Genomic DNA, 12,940 nt, shown 5'->3' on the forward strand with positions numbered 1-12,940 from the left:
AAAAATATATATATGATTTAAAATCTTCTGCCGGGCCTGGGTGTGGCTCTAAGGACCACAGCGTCCCGAGCGTTTGTAGCCACAGGACGACCAAATGAGCATTTTCCCTCTGAGAGCAGTTTGTGATCGCTCTGTGGCACCTGGGCAGTGGCGTGGGCTCTTAGACTAGAGACACACACACCTCACGAAGGCGTCTTGGCTCTGAGACCTCGGCTGCGGAGAGCTGGCGAGTCCTAGAGGGCTCGGGGGCTGCGCTGCGGAGGTCCGCAGACAGTCCGGAGGTGGCTCAGTCCTGCTCCCGAGAGACACACTTCCGAACATCGTTCACAGACGCAGGGGCTTAGGCTTGCACAGTGCTTGCCGTCAAGCCCCCCGACGCTGGGCTTCTCGCGGTCCGATTTTATCAAGGAGGAGGCGGCTCCGTGAGGTGACGGCCCGCGGGGCTCATGACGAAGGAGCTCGGCCCGCCGGTCTGTTCAGCGTGGCCCCTGTCTGTTCTGTTGCTCTGCTGTACGTCTAAGCAACACCCCTTTCCACCCACATGAAGTTCTTGATCCAGATGATGTGTGCTCTGGCTTTTGAGTCAAAGCCTCTCGACACCAGATCTCGCAAACGTCCTCTAGAGCCTGGCAAATGGCCTTAGGAGGTTAGAGCTTGTCCAGTGCACGTGGCCTAAACAACCTGGAACAGTCCCTTCCACAAGAGCAGTGACCTTGGCTCTGCTCACGTCATCTACCTTCCTCCACGAGACAGACCAGGAGCAACTGGCGTCGACCACATTTTCCACTAAGGGTTTTTTTCTCAAACATACAGGATTACAAAAATCAAAACCAAAAGAAACACTGGCGTAAGGCAGAGATGTCGACTTTTATTAGGTTAATGAGGCACTTTTGCATTTTTTTAGACTCCGGCCATTTGGACGTGTGCTGGTTTTTATAACTGAGCTATACCATCTGGTGAGTAGATTAGCAGTTTAGCCTCTGAAAGTCATCTTCAATACTCTGCCCAATGAGATGCTTGGTGTTTTCCCAGGAAATGGCACCGTGAATAGAGCTGCCGGTAAGAAGAGCCCATACTGCTCTTCCGGTATGAGGCTGTTGGCACTCTCTTGGTGGCGGCTTTGGGTGTGAGGCTGGCATTTGGAGAGTGTCTGAATAGTGAGAAATGCACCAGCATCAGCTGCTTCATGGCAGGAGACAGCATAGCACTAAAAGCCATAGAAAAACACCTCAAAAATTCCCCTCCCTCAAATAGTCCCAAGTGTTATCAAGCCTTTTTTGGTCATAAGAGCCATGATGGGGTATGATTTCAAAAAATATTTTATAATATTAGTTTAATATGACTCATACTTCAAAGCAACTAATTGGTTGGCTCAACATGCAGAAATCTATTCAGAGCAGGAATTAGGACACCCTCTCTTAGACATCGCCTAGAAGAGATGAGGCTTATCTTAGCAGTGAGCGTAGATTTCTGCTTTTATTTAAAATGGTATCTCCCCCCTCCAACTTCTTTGCTAATGGTATAAAAAAAGAAGCTTTTTGGTTGGAATTTAGTTTAGAATAATTTGAGTAGTCTTAAAGAGACTAATTGCCAAAAAAAAAAAAAAATTCTTATGCTTTTCAATAGTTTCGCCATCACATGGTTGAAGGAGGAAAGAGAGATCTTTTTTTTTCATAAGTGACTTTTTAACCTACTGGGGGGAGAGAGGGAGAGAGAGGAGGAGAAAGAGAGACAGAGAGGGAGACACTAGGGTCTCTTTTATGTGTGTGAAAATAAGAAGTTTCTCATGAACATTTCACTTTTTGTTAAAATATACCAGCTAAATTAGAGAATTAGAAAGCTCCCACTTTAAAAACTAACAAATACACCCAAAGTTAAAGCCAAAAGCAAGCTAGTAACCCTCTCGCCTGAGGTTAGAAATGAACAGAAAATGCCACTTACTCTCCAATAAAAACAATGGATGTCATTTTGGTTTCCAAGTAGCATTTTCCTGTACAGCTTCAGAAGATAGAATTCTCAGTTAAATAAATGACTCACTCGAAAATTAAAAGCACTGGAAAGGGCCCAAAGAAAAGAAAGAAAGGGAAAAGAAGAGAACAGAAAAAAAAAAAAAAGAAAGAAAAGAAAAGAAGAGAAAGGAGGAATCAACTAACTGTTCCTATTCTTCTTCTGAATTATTGATACTTACCTGGCAGCTTCGGGAGAAGAGTGAAGTCTCAGGTTAAGCTTGCTGTAGATACAGAAAAGTGTCTCTGGGTCACGTCTCATCAGAATTAGTTAGGCCTGTGACCACCTAAAATAGTTCAGTCACCACCATCCCCTCATCCCAGTTTTACCAATTTTCTGCTTCCGTGGTTCATTCATGATCTTTTTTCCTTCTCTTACTCGCCTCGCTGCCCTTCCAGGCACCTCAAAAATGTGGGTGCTCACCATTCTGATGTGACCTTTTGGGCACATTCAGTATGAAGATGCAATTTTGAAGAGACCATTTTGATGGAGCTTAAAAAAATGTAAAATCTCCAGCTCTTCAACAAATTTAGATAATGTGTGAAACAGACATTATTACCTTATTCATGTACTTGACTTATTCTGCACCCATCTGGTCCTCTGGTTGCAGCCCGAGCCTTTGGGAAAGAGAGGAATGGGGTGAGTGTGTGCAGAGGTATCAAAGATTAGTTGGTATCAAAGATTTCTCTTTACACTTTCACTCACCTGTTTTGATATGACTGCTTCAAATTATTGCTCCCCAAGCGCCTGGCTTTGGAACAAGTCATCTTAGGGGAAAAAAGAATAATACGTCCAAGAAATTATGATGTAAAGAATTCCGAACTGGTTGTTAGCAGTTGCCCCAATTTTGGTTTCTCTTTTAGCATCCTTCTTTTATGTTATTTTGAAGATAAGCCTTTATCCCATTCGGGATGCTATGAAGTTCATAGCAAGGACTGCTGGAGTTAGAAATTTTCTTGGGATAGAAAATAATAATCTGGATAAAATTTCCTATTATTTCCTTCTTCAGCCCGGTCATGACATATAAGGGGGAAAATGTAACATTGTAATGAAATAAACAGAAGGAAAAAAAGCAAGTCTGATTATTAAAGTTGTATTTGGATGTTCACCCAAAGATTTTGAGACCCTCTCTTTATTACCGATGACAGTAATGTCGATGGTGTACGTACATACTGTCTGAAACCTACTTGTTCGTAAGATCTGCTCAAAGCCCCCTTTCCATGTCTCGTGGAAATCCACTCTTGGCGAAGGGGTGGGAGGATGGTCCTCACACCTCACCGGCACTCAGACTGCAGGTTCCTACATCTGCTAAATTTGGGGAGGTTTTTGATTATCTTGTCGCAGTCATGCAAGATGTCACTCTTTCCCACTGCACTGACCAGTGTGGAACTCAGCTCCTTTCCATGATAGCCACAAAAATTATGCATATAAATCCTTATGTCTATAGACTTAATGTTCCTGGACTTAAAAGTCTTTAAATTATTTGTATTTGGGATTAAAACTGAGAAAATTCAAATTGTGAAATCTTTGAAATATACAGGCGGAAACAGCTAATAATATAATGACAGCCAGTGTACCCACCGCCCAGACTTATGTATCTTAACCTTATGCCCTACTTTTTTTGATACAACTTTTCAGAGCAATAAAACATTATATAGTTAAAGTTCCAGTGCGACCCTCGCTGACCTTGGTCCTTTCGTCCTCCAGTACATCACTGCTCCCATAAACTGTTTATTATCCTCATGCCTGGCTTTGTGCTTCTACTTATACATGTAGCAATAATGAGTATAGATGATGGTATTTCATGTTTTTAGCTTCACATAATTGATATCAAACTGTACGTAACATTCTTTAGCTTGCTTATTTTTCATCCGATATTGATGTGCGTAGCTCTGGTTCATTCCTTAGTAGCTGTATGGTATCCCACTGTAAGAATATTCCAAGAATTATCCATTTCCTGCCAATGAACATTTATGTTGTTTTCAGCCTTACCCGTCACACACAGTTCTGCATGAACATTCTTTCTTTCCTTGAACACATGTGTGAGAGTCTCCTTAGGGGGTGAACCTAAAAGCCACCCTGGTCTTTTAGCCACACCGGAGCTTCACCTGTCCCAGAGCCTCTAGCCTCAGGCTCCCTGCTGATTCCAATATTCCTTCCTTTTTAATTCCTCTCCCTCACTCCTTTTTGTATAAAATATCTTCTGTCGCTTAAAATTATCTGCATTCTGTTTGGGGGCAGTTCAGCTCTTTTTAGCTCTTGCACTTAAACTCAGCTCCTGGTTCACCTTTGCATATGCAGGCCCGTTTTGGAATTCTGCAAGACAAAGCCAACCAGATAAGCCCCTCTCTTAATAGGACCCAGCCTCTTTAGAAGGTGGTAAAAGCAACTGATTTCTCCACTGCTTTGGGGAAAGGATTCTCAGAGAATGATGATTTGATATACCTCTTTGTCTAGGGAATCATCACGTGCTTGTGAGGTTTTGTCTTGAAGAATAAAATAAACAGTGTTCATTCCTTCAACAATCATTTAAATAAATGTTTACCTGGCACTGTACTAGGTGCTGGAATGGTCACAAAGATGAATAGAATCTAAGGAACAATCAATCTTCTCAGGGAAATAAACCCTTAAACAAATACTTAAAAAAACTTTCCTCCAAGAATGGAACAGAGTGCTGTGGAAATATTGAGAAAAGAAGTTTAATTTTATTGAGAAAGCTTCAGAAAAGAGACAGCAGCAGAAAGAATAATTGCTATACCAGCAAGAGCCTGGGAGTCTACTGTGGTTGGGATTGGCAAGGAATTTGGTGGCCAGATTTTAGAATCTTGGAAGGAAAATTGAGAAGCAGTAACAAGGAAGGTAGATTGGTGCCAGATTTTGCGTGGTTGTGTGCCCCAGGCTCAGCTGTTTGAATTTTAATCTATAATCAATGGGGACCCACAAGAGTTTAAAAAATGAAGGCGTTATAGTATTAAATCTGGGTTATAAAAAAGAAACTAGCAGTTGTCTGTAAACTTGGAGACCACTTAGGTCATTGTGGTGGTGTTCCAGGGCAGAAAATAAGGGGACTGAACTGAGGTAGGTGGGAAGAATGGCAGGAAAGTACTTCAGGAAACTTGAGAACACATCAGGACTTACCACTGTCAAATGTAAATAGACGGTCCTATACTTGTGAGTGATGAAAGGAAGAAAAAGTTAAAAATCAAAAGAATCTTAGCTAGGGAGGCTAAGTAGGTCAAGATGCTGTTCTCCAAGAAAAGGACCTTGGGAAGAGAGACAAGTCTTTGTTGGAAGGACATGAATTTGGTTTAGGTAACTTTTAATGTCAAATGCTCATAAGAAACCAGATGGAGTTGTCTGTTTGTGGTCAGTGGAACTATGGTCTAGCATTTAGGAGAAGTAAGAATGAAGAGAGAGACCTGGGGGAGGGTTTCGATATTGCCAAAAGCAGCAGAGAAATCAGGGAAGATGAACGAGGGATATAAGGCCTCTGTGGTCGGCAACCAGGGGACACTTCTGGATATGTTTCAAGAGCAAAGTCAGTAGCGGGGCAGCAGAAAAGGCTTCGGATGAATCAATGGAGGCTGGTGTGTTGGACACTGATACTCTTCTTGCAATTGTCTGTTCTCCCAGTCTTCTTCACTAACAGAACTCTGGTTTTAGTTAAGGGGCAATGAACATCCAGGGACAACCCTGTGACATTGTTCTGGTCAACGGGATGTAAGTGGAGATCGGTTGGGGATTTCTGGGAAGTTTTGGGGTCCTGCTATAGGCATTGCTCCTTCTCTTCTGGCTCTTCCTCCTTCTTCCTTCCTAGAGCACTAAATGCGGCAGCAAGGATGGAGATGGATGCCTGCACGTTCAGGATGACGGGGAAGACGGCATTGCTGAGCGCCGTACAGGCCTGGCCTCTCTGCCCTGAGAGTGCTTGCTGTGTAAGACCAAGAGCTTGACTTAGATAATTTAGAGATATATGAGCTGAGTGTGTTTTTATTATCAGAAGCTGATTCCTCAAGTCCGTATTAACCCCAGGAATTGGCAACAGAGAATCTCAGAGTCTTCAAAGTTGATGGCAAGATTGACTGGCCCTCCCCTTGGAAGGGGAATCTCTTGTGATAGCTAAAGAAACGCAGACACTAGGGCATCACTCTAGACTAACTACATCAACTTACCTGAGAATGGAGCCAGGTTTGAGGAATACAGCTCTAATTTATGATTCCTCTATACCACTTTCAGGTTCGTGCCTGCAGGCACATAATCCACAACTACGGGCAGCTAGTGAAACTGACTTTGTGTCTATTACATCGTGTCTATTACATCCGATGGGTTAAACAATAATTAAAGGGCTATTTTAAAACCTAGTGGTGGAGAAAGTCAGGTTTGGACGCTGACACGCTCTAGCTTGATCCTATAAAGCATCAATTCTTGGTGACTTTAAAATCTCCAAAGGAATGGCAGAGCTCCAGGCTACCTAATAACCAAGAGGGAAATAAGCAAAGGAGTGAATCTTCTCATTCCCCTGGCCACTGAGCACACAGGCACACGTGATAGCCTCGGGAACACAGTCAGAAATATACCCATTGAGGCGAGGGAGGTGGGGAGAGGGAAACTGGAGCTGGAAGACAAGTTGCTTAGTTTACACCAGATACGTTTTGAGAAATCAGCCAAGTTCTCACACCACTATATAGTTCTTGTTGTGAGTCACTAGAGAAGATTATTATATATTTCCAGCCACCATTTTAATCCTTAAATAACAGCAGATAATTTTTAAAAATTCTTGTCTTAACCCAAGAACACAAGGTAACATCTAGCAAGTAGTGTATGTCAACTCTGCACAACAACCAATAAGTGGGTAAAGTTTTGCAGTTGCTTATTTGCAGTTTCACTCTTTGAATATGTATTTTAAGAGTCCTTTTTTCAGTATGGTGTGCTGTCCAAGTGAAAATATTCTCCAAAGTAATGACATCAAGATAAAACCAAGATCGAGCGCTGGCCTTATTATGTTTGGCAGCATGCACAATACTTACAGTGAAGTTGAAAAGGTCAAAACTAACCTCATGGAAAAATGCAAACACTCAAAGGTTGTAAGAAATGATACTAAGTTAAATGTGTAAAGCAATTCTAACGCCACTTTGTAAAAATGTAAATTCCCTCATAGAAGACTCATCAAATTCACTCTAGTCCAAAAGCTCGTTGGGTGGTAGGAATAATGATGATTAAAGTCTGAAACATCAGTAAACTCCTTTACAGCTACAAAAATGGGGGAAATAAAACCTTTAGCCAAAATGCTAAAAATAGACTCACTTTGGTGAAATGTAGCTGTTTGAATAAATGAAACTAATCGTTTTTATCGAAACCATGTGCAGTGTGGAGTGGGAAGTCGTACAGAAAGGTCCTGACAGACTTCTGTTTGCTTTACATCAGTAAGGAGAGGGGAGAGAGAACGCGGAGTTTCTTTCCGTCTGACACTTAGCAAAGTGATCAGCAAAGTGACGATGGAGGCCAACCTGTGCTGGCTGCTGGCAACCTGGCTCCCCCTGTGAAGAGGGTGAATGTTCTGGAAACGCAAGACCAGAAGTCATTCAAGACACTGGTAAGTTAAATAGAGTAGCAGAATCTTTGCCCTGTAAGAAAAGGAAGAATAGAGAGAGAGAATGAGAGAGGGAGAGAGAGAGAGAGAGAGAAACCCCATCTAACACTTCTGCTGTGTTGGTCTGCTGAAACCACATCTTGAAACCAGGTGTTAAAAATGACCCAACTCAACAGCGAGAATGGCTTTGTAGATAAGTGTATTTTGTAATACTACCCGGAAACTGCAGTCACATTTAGATAGACCGTTCTTCCTTTCTTCTTGTATGAAACTCTTGCCAAGACCAGATTTAGGTTTCGGTGGGTCTACCTTGATAAAAAAACAAAAACAAAACAAAATACAGAATACTCCACAGAACTGTTACAATTTACGGAGAGGTGAGTTCTGAGGGGTTTCCTCAGGCTTTGGAAACTGGATAAAACTAGGTCAAAGATACATCTAGCCATGATTGTTGGTGCGAGCTGCTTTCAAAAGGTACAACTTGTACATGTTTGAACATCGTACCAATAATGTTGTTTCTGGAAGGACTTTATCCACGGACCGCGTGCCATGGGGATGGCATCATTTCCTTCACTGTTCTCTTTGGTTCTTGTGCAACCATAGTGGAGTCCTCCACAACTCACTGGACTCTCACCTAGTCTGTTGGCTTCATCAGATTTAATCCTTGAATTAGTTTATTCCTCACCTCCCACACTCTGTTTACTCATCTGATGGGAGAGAACGAAATCTATGAAACTATGCAGAAAAGTTTGCCAAATGTTCTCCTGCAAAACATGCCTTAAGTAATCCATTCCCCCTGCCCTCACCCTGGACTTTCTTGGATTCTATTAGAACTAATATTAATTTTTTTGGACTACAAGGTTGATGCTGTATTCTCTGAACTTAATCAGCAGCAGGTGTGCTTGGACTCCAGCTAGGGCACTGCCCCTTCCAGGGAAGGTCTGAGGAACCATCGGACCAAGCCGAGAGGGTGCCTTTCTGCACAGTTCAGTATTTGGCCTAGTTTCTGGGTGGGCAGGTCCCTGCAGCAGCAGCTCTTGCCCTAGAAAGTGGCCACAGTACCCATAAGTCTAGGGCTATTTTAGGACTTAGAACACTCTGTGACTTAGGGCCATAGATTAATTTTTAAGTGGATTCTGCACTCAGATTTCCCTTTGCCCATTGCCTGGGCATGAGCTCCACCAGGAATGAATGCTCCAAGCAGGGAGCCCAGCTCAGTGGGTTCTGTGGGGCTCAGTGAAACACACATCTTGCCTTCTGTTCTCAACAGCGAGTCACTTCATTTCTCTACGTAAGTGCTGAGTTAGTATTATGTCGCCCATCTGCGGGTTGTGTGTCGAGGATTAGGGACAGGGCTCGTGGACGACCATGGGGGAATGGCGCACTCTTAGGGCTGAGCAGCAGGATACATTGTCTATGCCTTGGAGTTTGACTGGATTTGATTCTAATTCAAATGTCAGGCATCAGACTGCATCAAGAGCAAAGACTTCCAACAAAAGTTATTTGGAGGTTAAACATTGACAAACACCTGCCTTGAATGTCCATCCTGAAAGCGTAGCTCCTAGGCCAATTCCTTCCCCACCTCCGACACACACACACCCCCACACACGAGGTTTAACGGAAAGTACCAACGGTGGAAGGGTTAAGAGACGACCGTATCCTCTTGCATCTGCTCTGCCTGTTGCAACTAGAAAAGGTTGAGATTAATCTTCGTAAAAGCAGTCACATTGGAAAGACTAATGTGACTCTCACCATAACACTGGGCCCTTTATAGCCTGATGTCTAACTACATTGGAATGTTATTCTTTCCATTGCCTTTGTGACTGTACTTGGATTTGAGACTACTGGGTCTTGTTCCAGTACAAAACTTAATCTGCCCTTTCTTTTACGGACTTCAAAACATCCAAATCTGTCTTATTCTACAGGTTTCCACTGAATCAGAATGCGAGGTGCATCTTTTACCAAGTGCCTCTGTCCCCTTGCAGAGTCCTAGTGAGGAACCCCCGTTCACAGGGTAAAGATGAACGGCCAGCACTGAACTTTCCCCAGCGTCCCACCGTACGGCCCTTGCCCAGCCTGTGGCCGATAGGGCGTGCGCCAGTCTGAGGAAACAAGACATTAGTTTTGGAAATCTGATGGTGCTAGGCCTTTGATCGCCAATTTCTAACTGTCTTGAAAACCTTTTTCGCCTTCCAACAGTTGCACACTGTGGTTTTTTGTCTGTGCGAGGTGACTTCACAGCACCGGCACTCTCTGTGTGGGGAATGCATTCATCTAGCACCCAAACCACCGGCCGACTTCCGGCACCTCTTATCAGCTAAGCCATCGGCCACGAGCTGACATTTCAGCATTCAGAAGCTCCCCACTCCCACCTTAAAAAAAAAAAAGTGACAGGAGGAGAAAAAGGCTCATTTGGCAATAGTTTGCTCTTGCTTTTTGGCCTGGAGAAAGACATTCAAAGTGGTAAAAGATTGTTTAGTAACAGCTGGCGAGCACCAGGGTGTGAGGCTGATTTTCAGATATGACAGGCACTTACAGGAATGCTGCCAGATACAGCTGTTTAAAAGCTTTAATAAACAGCAAGTCAATACTAATCTTTGCCAAATTAATCTTTTCCCTGACAGCCCATCAGAGCAATTATGCTTAGGCTTATTGTAAACACACAATTGTCAAACAGGGACGCTGCAGCCTTTAAAATACTGGAGTTTGGTTTAGTCTCTCTTTAGAATGATTTTTTTTTTCTTTCTGTATGTAGAATTATGTCTTTCCATTTCATTTCCAGTCACTTTTTTTTTTTTTTTTTCTGGCCTCATGTCAGAGTGAATGAAATTTCACTTTCAAATGTCTTTGCTGGCAAGCTGTTAATAAAATGTGAAATGACGACAGTTGAGGATGCGCGCTGGTGGGTTCAGATAATGAGGCACAAGTCTGACCAGTGCTGACAAATTACACGTCTCTGTCCTCAGAGGTCTCCAGGTCCAGAGCAAGCACTTCGTCTTCACCTCCTACCTCCTACAATGTAATCTGGTTCTGGATACAAAGGACAAGACGCTGGCTGCGTAAGAAAAGAGAAAACAGTCTCATGTCGCTGTAGACACACGTGTTGCAGAGCGTGTCTATCTTGCGTTAGAAGTGACCCCTCCCTCCCGCAGCTCCCAGCCTCCCTCCTTCGGAACTGTGATGTCAGGCAGCTCCCACGCTCTTTGCACAAGCAATAGTCTTGTGTGAAGATTTGGAAACTTGTCTGTGAGGGAAGGCTCTTCCACGCTGGGACCTGGTCCAAAACAGACCTAGGGAAATCTCCTTTGAGCATCTTTAAAAAAAAAGGACGATTACCAGGGGGGAAATCGGGGGCAGGGGGGATAAATTGGGAAATTAGTGTTGACATAGACACGCTACTATCTATAAACTAGATAACTAATAAGGACCTACTGTACAGCACAGGGAACTCTACTGAATACTCTGTAGTGGCCTATATGGGAAAAGAATCTAAAACGTGGATACAGTATATGTATAACTGATTCACTTTGCTGTCCAGCGGAAACTAACACAACATTGTAAATCAACTATACTCCAATAAAAAAATTTAAAAGAAGTTAAAAAAAGGACCACTTCTTCTCATCCTGGTGTAATTTAAATAGAGTCCAGGATATAGGGTCTTTAATTTGTTACAACAAGTCATACTTGCACTTGGTAATTAGAAAAACAACCCAACATCCCGTTCATCAATGTTTTAATTTAGCATTCTATAAACTTGGCTCCTGAAATTTCTCTCCTGCGCTCAACACTCCTACTTGTCTGACACCTTTTTTTCTCCTTGGCTTCTCATTTTCTCGATGAGACTAGTGTATATTCCATCTTTTATTTTGTTTGTAACTAGAAACTCTCGTTTGATTATGTAGACCCAAAGAATACAGCATAACTCATTCTAAAAGTCCTTCTTTCAATCTTTTTGTAACCTTAGGTTACAAAAAAAATTGTAATGAAAAATTTCCATTCTTCTTCACCTCCCAGTTCTCGTCTGTAATATTTAATTCCCTTCTATATTTAAAGAGCTTTAAAATGATCAAGGAAACACCATAGAACTGCTATGTGATGAGGATAATCTGTGATGTGCCACTGACTTTTCTACATATCATTGTATTTATTGTGCACCTACTATGCGCTATGACATTCCAAGTTGCTTTGGAGGTAAAGAAGTTATTCTATCTTAGGGAAACAGACTTGTACTGTTGGGTGACTCGCATGGATTCACCCATTAGGTGACTCAGGGTAATAAATGTTTGGGGATTAAACTTAGGATGTGAATTCTGTACCTTGCCTTGCCATTATTTCAATGTTCCGCCATCAGCAAAACAGGTGAATTTCTCTGTGTTTCTGCAGTTACCTTAAAATGAGAGTTACGAATGGAATAAGAAAATGCAGATCAAATCCCCTTTCAACAAATAAGCATTAAGAGAACATCTGTGTGTAACAAAAACTTTCATGTTCCAGCAGATAATCATTACACATTTCCACATTAATTTTTTTAATATAACAAAGAAATAGGACGTTTATTGGGGTTTCCTGGAATCTGGTAATTTGAAATATTCTTTGTTTGGTTGAACATAGCTGTCTGGGACTGACTGGAAGTGGGGCATCTTGTAAACAAGCACAACATTACTTCTTGGAGTCTTTTCTCCTGGGACTTTGTAAAGAACTTCTAACTCCATCTGAAATCATATCGATGTTGTATCCAAAATCCCATCGTCTCTAGCTCTCAACCATATTGGGTGGAACCGTACGAAATTGCCATTTTGTAGGTAAAGGGGTTGTATACAGGCAATTTCATATGGCTAAATCTAATTACCTTCCAAACATGTGTGGCAACTCTCTTGCAAAAGGCAAAAGGTCCACAGGAAAGGTAAATGGATTGTTGATGTGCCTATTTTAAATTTTGAATTCATAAATTTAAAAAATTTCATAGCAATGAATCTGAGTCAGGACACACAGTTCTTTGTTGTCATGACCGTTGACGGACCACTGATGCCTCAGTCAGAAGGGACTCCTTTCCTTTAAGGCAACAAGGTAGAAACAATCACAGAGCCCAGCTTTCATCCTCAGCTCTGTTCGATAATTTGCGTAGCTGAAAGTCATTCTTTTACTGTTTTTCCATTGTCAACTCATTCACATTAGAATGGGAATTGGGATTTTAGATTATTCTTTCTTGTGGATGTTAGAGAGACAACTCAACCTCTCCTAGCCGCTGTCACACCTTTTTGTCTTTTTTCTTTTCTAATGAGTTATAATTTTGACTTTGGTGTGCTGGAAAAGATATTCGATGATCAGCATTATCGTTGAGGT

The sequence above is a fragment of the Globicephala melas genome, chromosome 17, assembly GCF_963455315.2.
Source record: "Globicephala melas chromosome 17, mGloMel1.2, whole genome shotgun sequence".
Taxonomy (NCBI): Eukaryota; Metazoa; Chordata; class Mammalia; order Artiodactyla; family Delphinidae; genus Globicephala; species Globicephala melas.